Consider the following 17,501-nt stretch of genomic DNA (forward strand, 5'->3'; position numbering starts at 1 on the left):
GTGAAATCACTATGTAAGACTATACAACAGTACATGGCACACTGTATGCGACACAATGCACCACCTAGCCACAGAAGGTATAGATCAAGCTAATGCATAATGTAATATGTCCTCCATCACAATGATTGTATAATCCAGTTACAGTATTACCATTATACTACACTACTTGTTGATGGCAAACCCCTGCCTAATATATGTTCACATTTGTGAATATGGGTGGCATACTGCTGTACTAGACTATACATGTTGCTAGATACGCACTTATATCCTGTAACACACATATGACAGAGGGCATGTTACAGGCATACTCACACACACATCAGACATACTTACAAGACACAAAGGTATGGCAACCCAGATGAGCTTTACGTGTGTACCATACAGTACTGTGTGTCAGTACTTACAAAACCGTAAGCCTGAGGTATGTAATCGGTGAGGACTACAGGGAACACACAAAACAGTGGTTCCAAGAAATGTGGACATATACCATACTGCACTGTTTAGGCCTACAGCTTCAGGTAATACTACTGTTCATACAGGAGTTGGATTCACCAGCAGTGCCAATCAATAGGCATACATGTACTGCTTTAGCCTCCAGTGACACACCCCAGTCAACACCAAGGGGCTACGTCAGACCGTATGCCATACTGCTTTTGCTGCCTAGCAATAGCATACACATCTTTTGCTGGGATCAAAGCTAGGACACAAAATACCATGTCAGAAACAGTTTCTCACTAGGCTATCCCACATATACACAACTTTGACACATTCACCAGCACATTGACCATCACACTCAGTCAACCTCACATAGCATGTATTGCAACAAGTATGTGTGGGTGTGTATAGGTTCATAGGTAGGTACTAGGCTATTGGCCCTAGGGCCTATATAAGCCTAGCCAAATGGTACCCTGACCTTTGCCACCCAAGGAAATTAATTACCTGTGCCCCTGTCAAGCAGAGCCACAGAGGTGATCCCCAGGGTGTATTATCTCCCATCCAATCATCAAGATTATTCATGAAGAGTGCTACTGAGGAGCTTTGTTTGCTATAGATAGGTAGTTTGTTCCAGAGTATGGGTAGTATCTGAGATAGAAATCTATCCCTCCAGCATGCTATGTTTATTGTGGTGACAAGATTTAGGTCCCTAGCGTGTATAGCTTGGAGGGATTGGGATTTCTTTACGTGGAGCATGTCCAACAGCTCTGGGTTTGACATAGCTTTGTATGTTAGGCAGAGATCACCTCTGGGTAGGCGATATGTGACAGGGTAAAGCTGGCATTTTGTGAGATGGTCTGCATAGGGCATCTGTTTGAGGCTGGTAATCCTCTTTATGAGGTATGTCTGTGGCCTTTCCAGTTGTTGTAGATGTCTTGTGAGGTACATACCAAAAGGGGCATTGTACTCTATAATGGGTCTCATGAGTGATGAGTAGAGGGGAACAATGACCTCTTTTTCCCTGGATGAGAAGCCTTTTGTGATGAGGTGTACCACATAGAAGGGTTTCTTGACTAGTGTGGGACTGTGATCATCAAAGGGGAGACTACTGTCCACCTGTATCCCAAGGTCTCTTATCACACTTTCGGTGTTAAGTAGACTATCACATATGTGGTAGTTCATGGGTACCGAGTTTTTCCAAAAGGGATGACAATGCAATTTTCAGCATTGAGCCTGAGGCCATGGCTTTGACACCAGGCATCTGTCTCACTATATATGACTCTGTCTCTCTCTCTCTCTCTCTCTATATATATATATATATATATATATATACATCCATATACACATCCATTGGTGTACATATACATATACATATAGGCACATATACAGTCCACCTTTCATGGTGAGAATATCAATTATGCAAAGGATGTGAGGTATACAGTAATGTAATGATATCGCACAGTCTTGTGAGAAATGCATTGAAGGTGTTCTCAGACCATGTAGCTTTAGCAGGCCTCACTGGCTGCAACATTGCAAACTTAACAAATCACACCCACAGTGTTTAACCAATGCATGTCATATACCAGCACTGTATGCTGTCTTGTTTGCCACACACTACAACCTACATACAAATATGCACATAACAACCTTCACCAACATATATATGTCCACCCTTCACATACAGTTGCAGTATGCCCCTTGCTCTATGCACATGTACAGATGTTAATATATCTGACACATATATATCTCTCAGTATGTGTGTGCCATACACACACAAGGTCCACACTGTTGTAAGTCCCTGGACCTCACGGCTGACCTGTTGGGCCTTGCTACAACATAAACTGGTGTCACATGTGAGCACACAGTAATATTAGAGGGTGTGTATACAGCTACAAATGCTAGATTAGCATACTAGCCTGGTACAGCAGTTGCCAATGCTAAGCTACATGTTAATATGACTATCATGCATGTGTTACTCTGAAACATCCATGTTTATATAGCTGTTTGCGCTACTCCCCCAAACAGCCATTGTCCACACTACTGTACAGAACACAAATAACATGGATCAGACGTTTGACATTTAATGCTGAGCTACATATGTCACAGTTATGTCCCCCTGCACACAGCTACACACTGATTTGTCCATGGCAGTAGTTATGCTGGACATCTGCGCATAGATATGTACTGCTGCCACATATGGATATTTCAAAGTATGTAGAGTACTCTTCAAAAACATCTACTACATGCCAGTAAATACATATCTGTTACATACCTTTCCTTTGTATGTGTTGGTATTATTAATTTCCATGTTCCTTTGGCTTTTGAGTTTGCTTTTGCTGTTAATGTCTCTCTCTCTCTCTCTCTCTGTCTGTCTCTCTCTCTCAGTGTCTGCAATGGGATGATTGCGTGTGTGGGCAGCAAGTACAGCCTGCTTTTATAGGTATCTGCACATGTGCATGTGATGGCCTCTGCACCAATTGGTGGCCACCATTTGGTAATTGCATGCAGCCTGCTGTGTGGTAATTGCAGTACTCACTGGCATAGCAACCCAATGCTATAAATTGCTAAGTCAGGTAGGCATAGCCCTTTCAGCTTTCCAAAGTTGGGTGCATACTTGTTTGCTGTGGACACCGTTGTTTAAGTCAGAAGGTTGGTATAGTTCTTATATCTGAAGCTAGTGGTGTAGCCAGTGATTTAAAATGTTGTACTCAGACCTGAATGTTGCCACTTCTAGTACACACTTGTCAGTGTAGAATTGTACTCACCCCTGCAAATGCTAACACAAGATACATGGGAGTATGTAGTTTCTTTACTACTTATACAATTAACTGCCATACAAAAGTAGTTATTGAGATGTATTCTTTTGGCACATGAACTGTTTGTAAACTGCTATACTGTGAATATTAATGTACTCACTTCTGAACAGTTTGTGCTTTTTTAGTGTTGACATTAGCACAGGTTGCTCATGAAAACTGGGCAATTCCAGTACTGAGTATGCCTACCTACATCCTTGGTAGACCCTGAACACACAGGTATATTGTACATTTGGGTATGGATGCAGACGTACAGAGAGCATTATGGATTATTGTGTGAATGTTATCTTGCTGGACTTATAGGGTTGCTGTGTACCTGTTAGTTTATCAAGGCAAGTAGTCTGTCTGCATAGTTCCCAACTGTGGACCTATCCAGACGGTAGCCAGATGTTAGCCTGTTATTCTTTGTCTGTGCAACACACATGTCTTTTCAGCACTGGTACAATGGCATTGTTACAGTCAGTTGCTACCAGTACATGGCTACATCCTTTGGTATTTCAGTGTTGTACTCCTACATAAGGGTATGCTTGTGGAACTCCTTCCAAAGCTATTTGCACAGTGTGTAACAGCAGAAAAGCTAATATGCCTGTATGCTTCTGCCTCTGCCAGGCCTCTGAAACACTCAGGTACACATTTGAACAGAGTCAGGGAAAGGTAGGTAAAAGTGAGGTACACCTTCAAAATAATAGAGACAGTAAGTGGAGACATTGAGAGAACTAGTGCATATGGATTACTACACCTTTTACAAGCGGTGTCTAACTCTTATTATTGTTATTATTCATTAAGTGTAATACCCCACCTTTCTGCCTAATGTCAGTACTTTTTAGAGGGATTCAGAGGGACACAGCTAACATATGATTCAAAATCAGGAACATCCCTGAAAAGTAGTCAAAGTTGGGATGTATGTCCTCTGCCCTAATCAGATATGCCACTGTTTGTCCTGCTATGATACTGTGTGTGGGTTGTAAAGTGCTGCTGTAACATTATTTCCTGCTAGAATGGCTGGTTCTCTTATCACAGTCATGTAATGCAATTCCACAACAACTGCTGGTAAAGTTCCACAGAACAAGTTTTGTGTTATGGCATTCCTATTTTCCTTTACATTCACTCATTCTGATGCATGATATATTTATTTCAGCACCCACTTGTTGTATGTCTACTGTGGCTTAGTGGTACTTCATGCAGTCTAGTGTGTCCAAGGTCCGGGGTTCGAGACTGACAGAGGTGCTTTATTTTGCTGCTGAGCAGAACAAGGGCTCTGACATACAGAGTGACTAAGGCACTTTTAAGCAGTTGTGAGTGGGTTTGCACAGATTTGCACAATGCTTAGCAATGCTTAGCTAAGTGCAAACAAGCACACACTCACGCAAACCTGCTAACTAGTGCTTAATAGTGCTTACTCTCGCTAACCCCCGCGCTCATTTCTTTGAAAGAAAAGAAAATGGGGAGATAGGAAAGTGGTGAAAAAGGGGCAGAAAGAGGGAAAGACAGTAGGGAAAACAGCTCTGGATGTGCAGGACAGGTGTAGGGAAAGTCCATAGCTGCCCATTTCTTTAACAGTAACAGCTGTGCATATGCAATAAATTTGGAGGGAAATATGAAACTTTCCACCCCTGAGAGAGGGGTGAGGACAACAAAGTATGTTGTACTGCGAATTAAATATTAGTTTATGTGTCCAGCAGACATGTGTGCAAAATGGGCAGCTATGTATGGGGCGTAATTATTTTTTGGGAGCAGATTGCCCTTTTTTTTTTTTTTTTTTTTTTCAGGTGAGAGTGGAATGTGGGGTAAGGGAAGTAGCCATATTTGGGGAGGTAGGCTGGGGAGGTAAACAGACAAGACAAACAAGATGCATACAGCGGTGGAATATGACACATGTGGTGGGTGAACACCATTGATGGAGAAGGATGTTTGGAAATCGCAAGCCCATGAGCCCACAGATGGCAACAGTAGAACTGAGATCCCCACCCATGGGCAGTCACCACTGCACCTTCACAGCCCAAAGGGTGGCTGTGCCTGGGGGCTGCTTAGGAGGGGCAGGCTCACCCGTGAGTCGAACCACTCTTGCCTCAAGCTGGCGTAGAGGATCAGTGACAGAATGCTCTATCTCCCTACACACTACAGCCCGGACCGTTCGGAGGGTGATAGGTGGCCCTCCTCCACCCACGCTTGCACAGGGGGGGGTAAGCCCCATCCCCTGCAGCGCTTCCACCCAAAGGTGGCACAGGGCCAATGGAGGAGGAGGTCCCAGGCTGGGCAACGGACCTGCTGGTGTCAGGTGCCATCGCCAGCTGATGTGGGACAGGTGGGTCAGCTGGGACCGGCCTTCCAATACGTTCTATGTTTAGGAGGATTTAATGAAAATATGGGTTAGTAACAGTCAACAGCATTCCCAATTAGTTATAACAGCATGCAGAAGTATTCCCATTAACCCAACACACCAGAGTTCCAACAGTTGAACAGCAAGCATGACACATGCATATATAGAACAACAGTGGACATTACAACAGCATGCAGGTTTAATTGATGGCAACAGGCCACCAATATTGTGGTATTTGAACAGGGCACATGCATCGAAATAAATGCAGATAAACAAATGTTTTGAGATTAGACATACCCATTGAAGTGTGGAATTGCATTTTTTATGCACATACAGTAGGGTGGAAAACGATAGCTCCATTAACAACTTATATATCAATCTAGTTTACACTACATTCCTATTAACTGAGTTCTTGAGCTAGATGGTCCCAGGCTTCCGCTTTGTATTGGATGCCCTGGTACTGGCCCCACGGGAGTCTATCCTCATGATTATGGACAAGGAGCCAAACCATTACTTTTGACTCCTCAATGCCCCAATGTTGCACTCAAAAATGAGAGCCCTCTACAGCACCAGCCATTGCTGCCTGCAGATGGGAGCTACAACCAGTTCTGGCAAGTATTTCTACCTATGGAGCTTAAATATGCATAATTTCCCACACTTATTTGTGATTGGCCAGTTTTGAAAAAACTCAGCTGAAGGTGCCCCTGCTTAGCAGTAAACTTCCATTGATATGTATGTGTGTGTTAAAAGTGCATGCTTATGAAAAGCTGTCATGGCTTAGTGGTGCAGTACTGTGATTATGGTGCACAGTATCCCAGGTTCGAGGCCTGTCATTGCTTTTATTTTTATTTGTACATGTTTGCGCAGGTTTGCCCATTGCTTAGCTACAGTTAGCAGTTTAGACATTGAAGAGGATAATAAGAAACTTATATGCAACTTAAGCAAAATAGCAATAGCGTAGTGGTAGAGCCTTTGCACAAAGAGGAGGCATTCCCGGTTTGAGTCCCACCACTCACCTTTCTATTTTCTGTTGGAAATCTGTATATAAAAATAATTCCTGATATTTATCATTTAAATTTTAGTAAAAAGCATTGAAATGGCCTATGTAGTAGTGAAATAATTTTATATATATATAATATATTCCAACAGGTAACATCGAACAGTGGGGGTAGTCATTCTGCAGTCAAGCCTCTCATTCCATACCTCTGGGATCTATCTAGAACATAATTCTCCCTAAAGAATATGCATAACTGTTTGTTAGTGTCAGGCATATCTGCTTCAACATCATTTAGGGTATCAGCCACCAACTCAGGACATACAAATGCCAATGCTGGGATTTGTTTACACAGCATGGAGAAAGCCATGTTGTTACCAAATTCTGATGCCAGATGCAGCTTATGAATTTCCCTGCAGATTATCTGTCAAAGGTGAAACCAGCAATCCTTTGCAAGCTGCCAGTGAAATGTGCTTAGATAGCATTTACCGCTCCTTTCTTGAAATCACTGAGCACCTTCCCTGGACATAATATGAGATCAAACCAGACACACAGGGCGAATACGCAATGCCGAAAGGTGTTGTAACACTCCTCAGATTTTGCAGGTAATATACCATAGACAATGGGAATAATTTTACCTGCATTTGACCCTTACAGTCTACAGTGTATGATATACACTTATTTACACTCAAGTGGTGCTGATAGGAAATGTACCGTCCACTAGAATGTATTCGGATGCACATAACATTTGTAAATTGTTTTCAATAGTAATAATGACACAATTACCCGCTACACATGAGTGCCCTGGGTATTCCACAATACAGCTGCTATTTTTAATGGGTAAACCTGGTGTTAGGTCACTCAATGTATGCATACCACTACACATTGTTTTCCTTTTTCATTGCCTTACTCAATTAACTGTTTGCTTCAGAGCAGATGTCTTAGGTAATGCATTGATGACAGTACTTGGTGTCTCTGCCCATATTTCAGAAACAACCTTACAGGGATCCTCAACAGAGTGCTCAGTCCTTCTCTTAATACTATCCCTGACTGTATATATTTCAGATTTAATGACATCAGGGGGATGGAAATGACAAGTACTCTTCTGCAACCTATAGGCATCACCTACCAGATCTGTCACACATCTACCTTTGCATTAATCTTTTATCTTCCTGATACAGCACCAATATGTTCTATTATTCACAGTTTTTCATGTATATATTGATAACCATCCACACATAACATCTTATTTCCTTTTTGACTTAAAATACTTTCATACATGTTGCCAATTACACCTGGGAAAATACAACGTTACCATCCACCATTGTCTCCCTAATGGAACGAATGCAATGTCTCTGTTAGAACTTCAACTCCTACCCTCTGCAGGTGATAGAGAAGTATGCTGAATACAGCTTACCTTGACATGTTTAAATCACCACCCGCTACATGTATCCACCTACTGAGTCTCATACGCTTTTCCCTTAGGGTATACTCCAGACATGTGTTTCTTCCTTGTTTACATGTTTGAATACGCTGATATCAAAATGATGTTTGCTACTCAGAAATGTATACCAGAACATCACATCACAAACGACTGACTGCTCCATGCATCTCAGAAATATGTAGTTGATGTTTCTTGGTTTGATGTCTTGCCCATTGGAAAACTACTATTCGAACTTCACAAAGAAGCACACTGAAGGCCCCTTCAATAAACGATCAGCATAATCACAGGAAGTAAGCTTTATTGTGACAACCACAGCACTCCACACATACCTTCTTCCCATGTTTATGCTGCTTGTTTATTGGAGGGACCTTCAGAGTGCTTCTTTGTGAAGTTTTTAGTATATTTGTGCACTTATCGCCAACATTTTCTCTTTATTGGTTTTACTAGTCGAACTTATTACACTCAATGGTCTACACTTCATGTAAGTTATAGTTTGTTTGTGTCTTTCTGCTTTTCCCAGTTAGGGGTCGCCACAGCAGAACTCCGGTCCGCTAATGATTGGTAGTTGATTTTTACATGCCGAGTTACCAGCCCTGACACACAACCTTCAACAAAGGTACACCCATTCATGCATGTCTCCACGCAGAAGACGCTCTAGCTGAGAATCGAACCGGACAGCGTCTTACTGTGAGGCAACAACGCTACCGCAGCACCTCTTCATGTAAGTTATAGTAAACCATTAAAATACATCTATTACATAAAGAAACTGATAGAAAAACTTACAAAACATGTACAATTTATAAAATTTGTTAGATAAAAGCATAATATTGAGAAATAAAATCTATGCATCTCTGTGAATCTTTGTTGTCATGAAATTACACAGATATAATCTCCTGGCTTTCAACTTTAAAGTAGGTAGAAGTGAGATGTGGTCATTTAAACCAGGAAGGTTATATGCTTTTAACTTTAGCTGCCAAATTAACTCTTTATTTTCTAAAAATGTTTCTGAATCACCTCTCCTTTCATTTGGGGTGCCGATCTCTAAAATACAAAAAAAATATATATTTTTTGCAATTTGAACTTGACAAAGTATGTTTAAACAGGGAGCAGTTCAATTTTCCTTTAGAAATATCATAGTAGTGCTCATAAATACATTTACTAAAGCATCTTTCTATTTTTCCAACATAAAATTTGTTACAGCTGGAACAGATAGCAAAAAAAAAAAAATATATATATATATATATATATATATATATATATATATATATATATATATGGTCTATGTTAAATGTTCAAACATTCAAAATGTCAAACATTACATGGTCGAGACCAAATGTTCGACATTCGGATGTTCGAACATAAACAAAAAAAAAAAAAAAAAAAAAAGAAAACACAGTAAAAACACTTTAACAGAGCAGGCAGGGGGGCAAGCCCACCTGCACCCCCCACACCCCCACTACTTAAATATACCAACTCCGAGACCGCACTTCAGTGCAGAAGAGGGAAATTCTCCCTATCTGCATCGTACGGTGCCATTGAAAGTCTATCTTCAAGCACTCAAAATTTTGAACGTTTGGTCTCGACCATGTAACGTTCGAAATTTTGAGCATTCGAAGATTTAACAGGTACCCTATATATGTGTATATATATATATATATATATATATATATATATATATATATATATATATATATATATATATACTATTCCTTTAGTGGAACACTTACCCTTGACCAGTTTCAATATTTGATCACTAATTATGAGGGTGTCTCCTTCAGAAATGTAGAAGCACTGATTACAGGCTCCACATTTATGTGTGCCTAATGGAAGGTTGTTCATAAGTAAGTTAGGTATTTTTTAATAAGTATTTTAAAATTTTTCCTGTTTTGTAAATAAAACTATGTTTGTCATCAATCAAACTGTGTAAGCGAGGGTCTATTTAAAATAAATTCCAGTTATTTTTTGCTATGTTTTTTATTACCTGAGAGAAATCATCAAATTTTATTAGAGCATTAGTAAAAGTGTTATAGGTTTGCTCCTTCACCATTGTCAGGGGTGTATTTACAAGGTCTGTCTCTGAAAGAGGGAGGTATTTCATACCCCATCTTTCTGTGATCTGTGATAGTATAATGTTAAGCAAGTTAAGTGAGTATCCCCTTTCTAGAAACATGTTGGTCATCTTGTGACATTTTAACAAGAATTAATCAAAAGTAGAACACATTCTAGCCACCCTGATAAGTTGTCCTTTGAACACACATTTTTACTACTATAGGGGTGACAAGTTTTGTAGTGCAGATAGGTGTTAGAAGACGTTTCTTTCCTGTAAATAGTGGAACAAACTTTATTAACAAATTGCTTTTTGAAATGGAAACATCCAGGTAGTTACGTAAGTGTTTTTGAAAATGGTGGATGAATTTAAAAAATACTGTGATAGTGTTTACAAATCAATGAAACCAGGTATGTTGTCTTCCCCATCCTCCCAAAGAGAGAACAAAATGATCCAGGTATCTAAAATAACATGTCCAGCAACCTGAGTTTGGGGAGTCTAAAATATAACATTTCTCCCACATCTACATCACCAGATTTGCATAAATCAGGGCACATGAAGTGCCCATGACAACCCCCCCTGCACCTGCTTGAAATATTAACCCTAAAGAAAATAAAGTTGTTTGTAAGTACAAGTTCCAAGAGTTCCATAAGTAACCTAGCAGGAATGTAGTTGTGTAAGCTCTAAAAGTGCTGAATGGAAAAAATCCAATCCCATTTTATGGGAGATTAGTGAAAATAAATCAGCTACATCCACTGTTAAAAATATATTGTCATCACTATAAAAGTCATGTTTTCAACTTGCTATGCAAATCCCCAAGAATCTTTAAAATGTTAAGAAAAATGTATCCAGGCTGGGTAAATGCTCGGTTTTCACCTCAGAGCATCCAAGTAAAAAGAAAAGAAAAAGCGAACTGACCACGGCTATTTGAAACAATAAAAGATTTATTGAAAGTAAGCAGACACTATCAACCTATAAGGAGTGTCATCAGCATTTTTAAGCACTTTTGTGATACCAAAAATGGCTGGTATAAGGGCTTAATAAAAAGAAAATTGTAGATTTCGTAAGTGACTATGCCTGTGAGTCAAACAATTTTTTAAGAACATATCAATCTTCCTGTACAACCAGTGAGTGGATTGCTTAATTTTGTAAAAGGGCTTTTGTGTTTTATTGGATTACACTACTTGAGTCATTCCTTCTGGTTTTTCAATTTTTTACACTTGCAAAATGTGGCTGTTTAACAAGTTTAAAATTCAAAAAAGGTACATAAAAATAAAATAAAATAAAATAAAAAAAATCCAACTAGTTACAAAGTAACTGCAATAACAATTAAAAGGACTTGTCATTTTACTTACCCCTCACTAAGCAAGGTTTAAAAAGCCACATTTAGCAAAGTGGGAAAAAATAAAGGAAAAGTAATACAATCCTACGGGAGACAGAGAGAGAGAGAGAGAGAGAGAGAGAGTGTGTGTGTGTGTGTGTGTGTGTGTGTGTGTGTGTGTGTGTGTGTGTGTGAGAGAAAGAGAGTGAGCGAGTGATAGAGAGTAATGGCATATACCTCTTACTGTCTTTGGTCATGAATCTGGAATTGAAATAGAGCAAGAGGCTTTTCATTGACAAGCATTATCCCATCAATAGGAAGTATAAACCTATATTGTCTAACATTACTGACTGACTGTAATCCTCTGTGATTTACCAGAAAGTAAAATTTCTTGAGAGTATGGCAAAAAATATGAGGCACATCATGGATGTTCTGAAAAATCAGGGACAGCTGGGGTATGGGATTGCAATGCCATGCAGCACATTATTTTTTTCAATCATAATGACATGTGGGATGTATTTAATAAAGAAAGTGGTTTTAATTTCTGGGTATATTTGTCTGTTTTTGTGTATGTCTATGTGTATGTGCTTTTACATATATGTCTATGTGTGTGCAATATGTGTGTGTTTTTGTATATGTGTATATGAGTTTGTGTCTCTGTATATGTGTGTGAGTGTGTTGGCATGTGTTTTAGCATTAAATACTTGTATAACATGCACTTTGGTTATAAAATACTGCCTCCAATAACCATTACATATGTAACGGCAAGTTTGAAATATTAATCGGGAAAACTATTTTATATCAAAAATATAAACAAAATGTATATACTAATAAATAGCAAATATGAAATAATTTAACCAATAGCCCATTATCTAAGAGCAATAATGTCCTTCATTGTGGATGTTATAGGGGAAATAACAGACCTTCTTTGGGCGTAGTGGGCCTCTGCCTGCATTATGGGTTTCAAAGCACCTCAGGGTGTACCATTATTTCCCCAGTAATACCAATCCCTCAGGCATTATTACTTGCTTAATGCTGATGAGGGGTTCATTTTTATAGTTTAATACACTTGATTACTGCTTCTTTTTGTAGAGTTATACAAACCTGTTGAGAACTTCATTTTTAGAGTTTGATTTAATGGAAAAGTGCTTGAGTTGAAGTTCCATTGGACCCTTTTTTCTGCTGGAGCATGCCTTTGTTATCTGTGGTTGTACCACATATGTCAAGATGCCAAGATATTTCAAAATAGTAAATTCATAGGTTCATAAATCAGTAGTAGGCAATATGTCAGGAGACTTTTACCAGCCTAAAAATAATCCCTATTCAAAAGTCCACTCAAGCCTTAAGGTAGACAATATAAGACCAAGGCAAAATGTCAGACTACCCATCCAGTGACCTAGGCTGACTTTGAAGATAGAAAGGGCGACACTCTCCTTCACATGTAGTTCAATTTTTTCCAGAGGAAGGAATACATAAGGATATGAATTACTCATGTTAGTGTGTTTTATTTATTTGATGATGTAGATTAAGTTCTTTTAATGGGATATTTGGGGAACCATGTGTTCTTTGAATGAATAGGAGGTCAAAGAAGGTCAGCTATTTCATGGCATGAACGGCTAGACTCATGTCCCAGTAGAGAATTCTGTAAGAAACAGAGGTGGCTGCCAGTCTGTTTTGATAATTAAGATTTCTGAGTCCACTAATTATTTTAGTAAGGAATCTCTGAGGTCTCTCAGCTGAGTGATATGTTTAGAAAATACATGTCAAAATATAATATTTTCAGTAATGAGTATGACAACATATGAGTAAAGGAGAATAAAGACTTCTTTATATCTAGAGGGGATGTCTTTGGAAATTATTTAAGCCAGATAGAAGGCTTTCCGAGTTATTACAGAAATATGATGGTGAAATGATAAGGAGTTATCAAGAAGAGTGCTGAGATCCCATGCCACAGTGTCTGATTGGAGAGGTGTGTCATATATATGGTATGGGCAAAATGCTTTACTTACTAAAACTAACTATACTACGTTTTTTTCATTCAATTTGAAACCATTGGTATGGGCAAAAATGCTTTACTTACTAAAACTAAATGTACTACATTTTTCACATTCAATTTGAAACCATTGGTATGGGCAAAAATGCTTTACTTACTAAAACTAACTATACTACGTTTTTCACATTCAGTTTGAAGCCATTGTTCTTGCACTGACTGTTAACATGGTCTACCCATGCTGGAGCATGTGTGGGTCAGTGGAAGCTCAAATAACAACACTAAATTTACATCAGGTGCAAACTTGGATAATCACAGACCGGAAGTATTAGCCTAAAGATCTGAGAAATTGATGGCGAATAGAAGAGGACATGACACTATGCCCTGGAGTACACAGCTGGTATCCTTTTTGCTTTCAGAAATGATAGCTGTGAATCTAACCACATGCATTCTCTCAGCTAACCAGTTAGCTCTCCACCACATAACACATTTTCATAGGTAAGTACTAAGCTAGCTGTCCTTGTGGGCCATTTTAAGCCTTTCTACATTTCCTTGCAAAGGTGACATCAAACTCTGTACTATGTGTCAATAAGGTAAACACCTTAACCATTATGCCAACCGCTGTCTGTTTTTATTTAAAGTTATGAGTCTACCAGTAATACCTATATGCGGAATAGTGTCAAAGGCCATGGCCAGATCCAGATACACTTTGTGTACTGTGTAACCACTATCCACCACTTCACTGATGTTTTCATTGAAATTAATAAGGTTAAAGAGGCAGGACATCTCTTTGTCAAAACTGATTTCATGAGGTTCCAGGGTTAAGAGATTTCTAATGTCCAGATTAATGAGCTCTGAGACTATTACACTGCAATGAACTACATGTGGCAAATGCCAGAAATTTTATTTACTATAATGATAGCAGAACAATGCTATTGTAGTCAATGAGAAGATGAATAAATAAATACCGTGTGGATAAAAAGTTCCTTCAAATTTATTTTATTTTTATTTATTTATTTTTGATTTGTTTACTGGGAAAATCCAGCTGGACCAAGTACATTTTCAGTGGATGCCCGGGGAGAAAAGCTCCACAATTAAGATATAGTAAGAAGTTAATACAAAAGAAAATTACAAAAGGAGAAGGGAGTGGATTACATACAAAAAGGATTAACATGCAATGCAGGACTGAAATACAGTTAGATTAAGTATTTACAAAGGTAGTCTAGACAGTTTACATTTATAGTAAGCATACACTTAAAGAAGTACAAAATATAAAAGAGAGTTATTCTAGACTCAAGTTGTTTTAAGCAGAAGAGAAGGTATAAAGATTATCAAGTGATACATGGGCAGATCCATGTTGTCCTAAGATGAGATTTGAGTAATATTTTGAAGTTTGTGTTTGTTATAATAGAGGTAATATTAGTTGGGAGATTATTCCATTTCTTGGCTATGATGTGGGAATATAGGGCTTTGCCTGCAGTGTTGTTAACAGTAGTAACTCTGAGGAGAGGTTTATTAGATGAGCGGAGAGGGAGACTGGTAGTGTGAGGTTAATAGCTGTTTAAGGGCAGGAGTTTTTTTCTGGATAGTTTCTGATGATAAAGGTGCAGGTAAGTTGTGCGTACATTAGTAAGTTAGGAAATTCAAGCCATTGAAGTTCTTTTTGTACTTGGCAGTGATGAGTTCTAAAGGGGGAATTGTTACCAAATTTGGCAATCTTGTTATAGCATGACTAACTTGTCCAGATCTGCTTTTCTAGTATGGGTTAGGTCTGGTGCAGCATGAGTAAGTGTTGATAAGATGTGAGTTTGAGCTGGGTTGATTCTAGATTTCTCAGTGAGATAGGTTTTGTGCCTGTACAGGGTTCCCATTTTTTGTGAACTTTCTGAATGGTTTGTGTTATGTGTAGATCGAATGATAGGAGTTTTGTGTGGGTGAAAGGAGAGATGATAGTGCCATTCCTAGATGAGATAATGAAAGTAGAGGGGGTCAATTTTGTTTTATTATGGGTGAATAGGAGAAGTTTGGTTTTATTAGGGTTAAGAAAAAGTTGGATGCCAGTGATCCAAGTTTCAATAGCAGAGAAAGATTTTTGGGCAAGTTGTTGTAGGGTGTTGACAGATGGGGCTGCACGGATGAGAATGGAGTCATCTGTGTACTGACTAAGTGCGGCTTGCTTAGAGGAGATGTAAAGATTGTTTGTAAAGATAGAAAAAAAGTAGTGGGCCTAATATTGAGCCTTGTGGTACTCCTATAGAGTTAGGAAGAGGAGGGGATAGGTCATTTTGCCATTGTACAGATTGTTATCTATTTGATAAGTAACTATTGAACCAGGAGATAATAGGGGAAGTAAAGGATAGAGAATGAAGAGCATCCAATAGTTTAGGGTGTGAGACCATGTCAAATGCTTTAGAGAGGTCTAAAAATGTAGCAGATGCATAGTTATTGTTATTTCAATGATGATTAACCAGATTAGTGAAGGACAGAAGAACAGAAGTTGTACGGTGGTGAGGGCGGAAACCATTTTGGGTGGAGGAAAGAAGATTGTTAGTATTCAGGAATTGCATAACTTATGAATATATGCATTTCTCTGGGGTCTTACATAAGGGGAAAAGAATGGCTATAGGCCGATACTTGGAAAAGTCATAAGATTTACAACCTTTGTGAAGAGGTATAATGTAGGATATTTTCCATAGTTGTGGCACATAAGCTTCCTGAATGGACCTGTTTATTAGGATTGATACTGGCTATGATAATGAGTCAGCTGCTATTTTTAGGAAGTTAGCAGGAATACCATCTGCTGCTAGTCTAAAAGGTTTTAATTTGAGGAGGAGGTTTCTAATTTTAGATGTAGGGACAGGTGAGAGAGAGAAGGAAGGTAGGTTGGAAGAGTTGCTTGGAGAGTTCCCAGAAGATGAGGTTGGTGAGGCATTAGTGTCTGTTAGTTGTTTGGACAGAGGTTGGATTGAAGTTATGAAATGACAGTTAAGTTGGGAAGCTATATCTTTGCTGTTAGTATAGTAAAAGGTGGGGGTGGGGGTAGCAATTGTTCCAGGTTTTAGTAGGGAGCTGATACTATGCCAACATTTTTGGGGAGTTTTTAAGTATTTGTCTTGGAGACCTAAGAAGTAATTTTGTTTGTCTAGTTTGGTTTGTTTTTTGGCTAGATTCCTAAGTTGTTTATACTTTTGCTTGGTATGATTGGAGTTTTCTTGTTTCCATTTCTTCCAGGCTTTGTGTTTGGTTTTTATTAGGGCTCTTGTGTCTCTGCTTAACCATGGAGCATACTTAACTTTAGTTTTTATCTTTCATATTGGTGCAATGGAATTTAGAACTGAGATAACAATATCATTAAAGTAGTCTACTGCCTGACCCAGGTGTAAATTTTTCAGACGCTGCCAGTTACATTGCTGTAGAATGTTGTTTAGGTTATCTGGGGTTAAGTTACGACCATCCCTGATGTGCCTATAGATAATGGGATTAGGAGTTTTGGCACATTTCCTTAGAAGGAAAGTGAGGAGATGGTCACTGAGAACTTCAGGTAAACATCCAGTTTGATAGTGATTTTTGGGGTTATTTACTTGTGTCCAATCGATAATGGATTGTTTATGGGTCTTTTTGTCTATTCTGGGTGGTTCTTGAATTAGTTGTGTGAAACCATAAAGGCTAATATTGTTAGTGGTGTTGTTGGAGTTGCAGGCTAGCCAGTCAGTATTGAGGTCTCCTAATAAAATTGTTTCTTGAGGAGAGTTTTGATTCAGCCATTGAATGATTTCTTCAATAGCTGAGAGTTATTTCCAGGAGAAATGTCGCAGCAAAAAATATTAATTTGTTTATTCTTGTTTATTGGTAGGATAGAACCTATGATTTTGGCATTTTTAAATGCTGGCAAAGGGGTATGAAATGGCTGGAGGTTTATTTCATTTTCACCACCTTTCCTATTTTGTCTATCTAGCCTTAAGATGTTATATCCTGGTGGTAGAATTTCCTCACTAGGGATATGTGGTTTCAGCCATGACTCAGTAATGGTTAGAATGTCAGGGGAGTAATGAGTAATAATAGCATGTAGATCCTGGAGTTTATTGGAAATACTCCTTATATTGATGTTAATTATTAGTAGATCAGATTGAGGTATAT

Source organism: Protopterus annectens, chromosome 2.part1, assembly GCF_019279795.1.
Source record: "Protopterus annectens isolate FY-2018-M chromosome 2.part1, PAN1.0, whole genome shotgun sequence".
Taxonomy (NCBI): Eukaryota; Metazoa; Chordata; order Ceratodontiformes; family Protopteridae; genus Protopterus; species Protopterus annectens.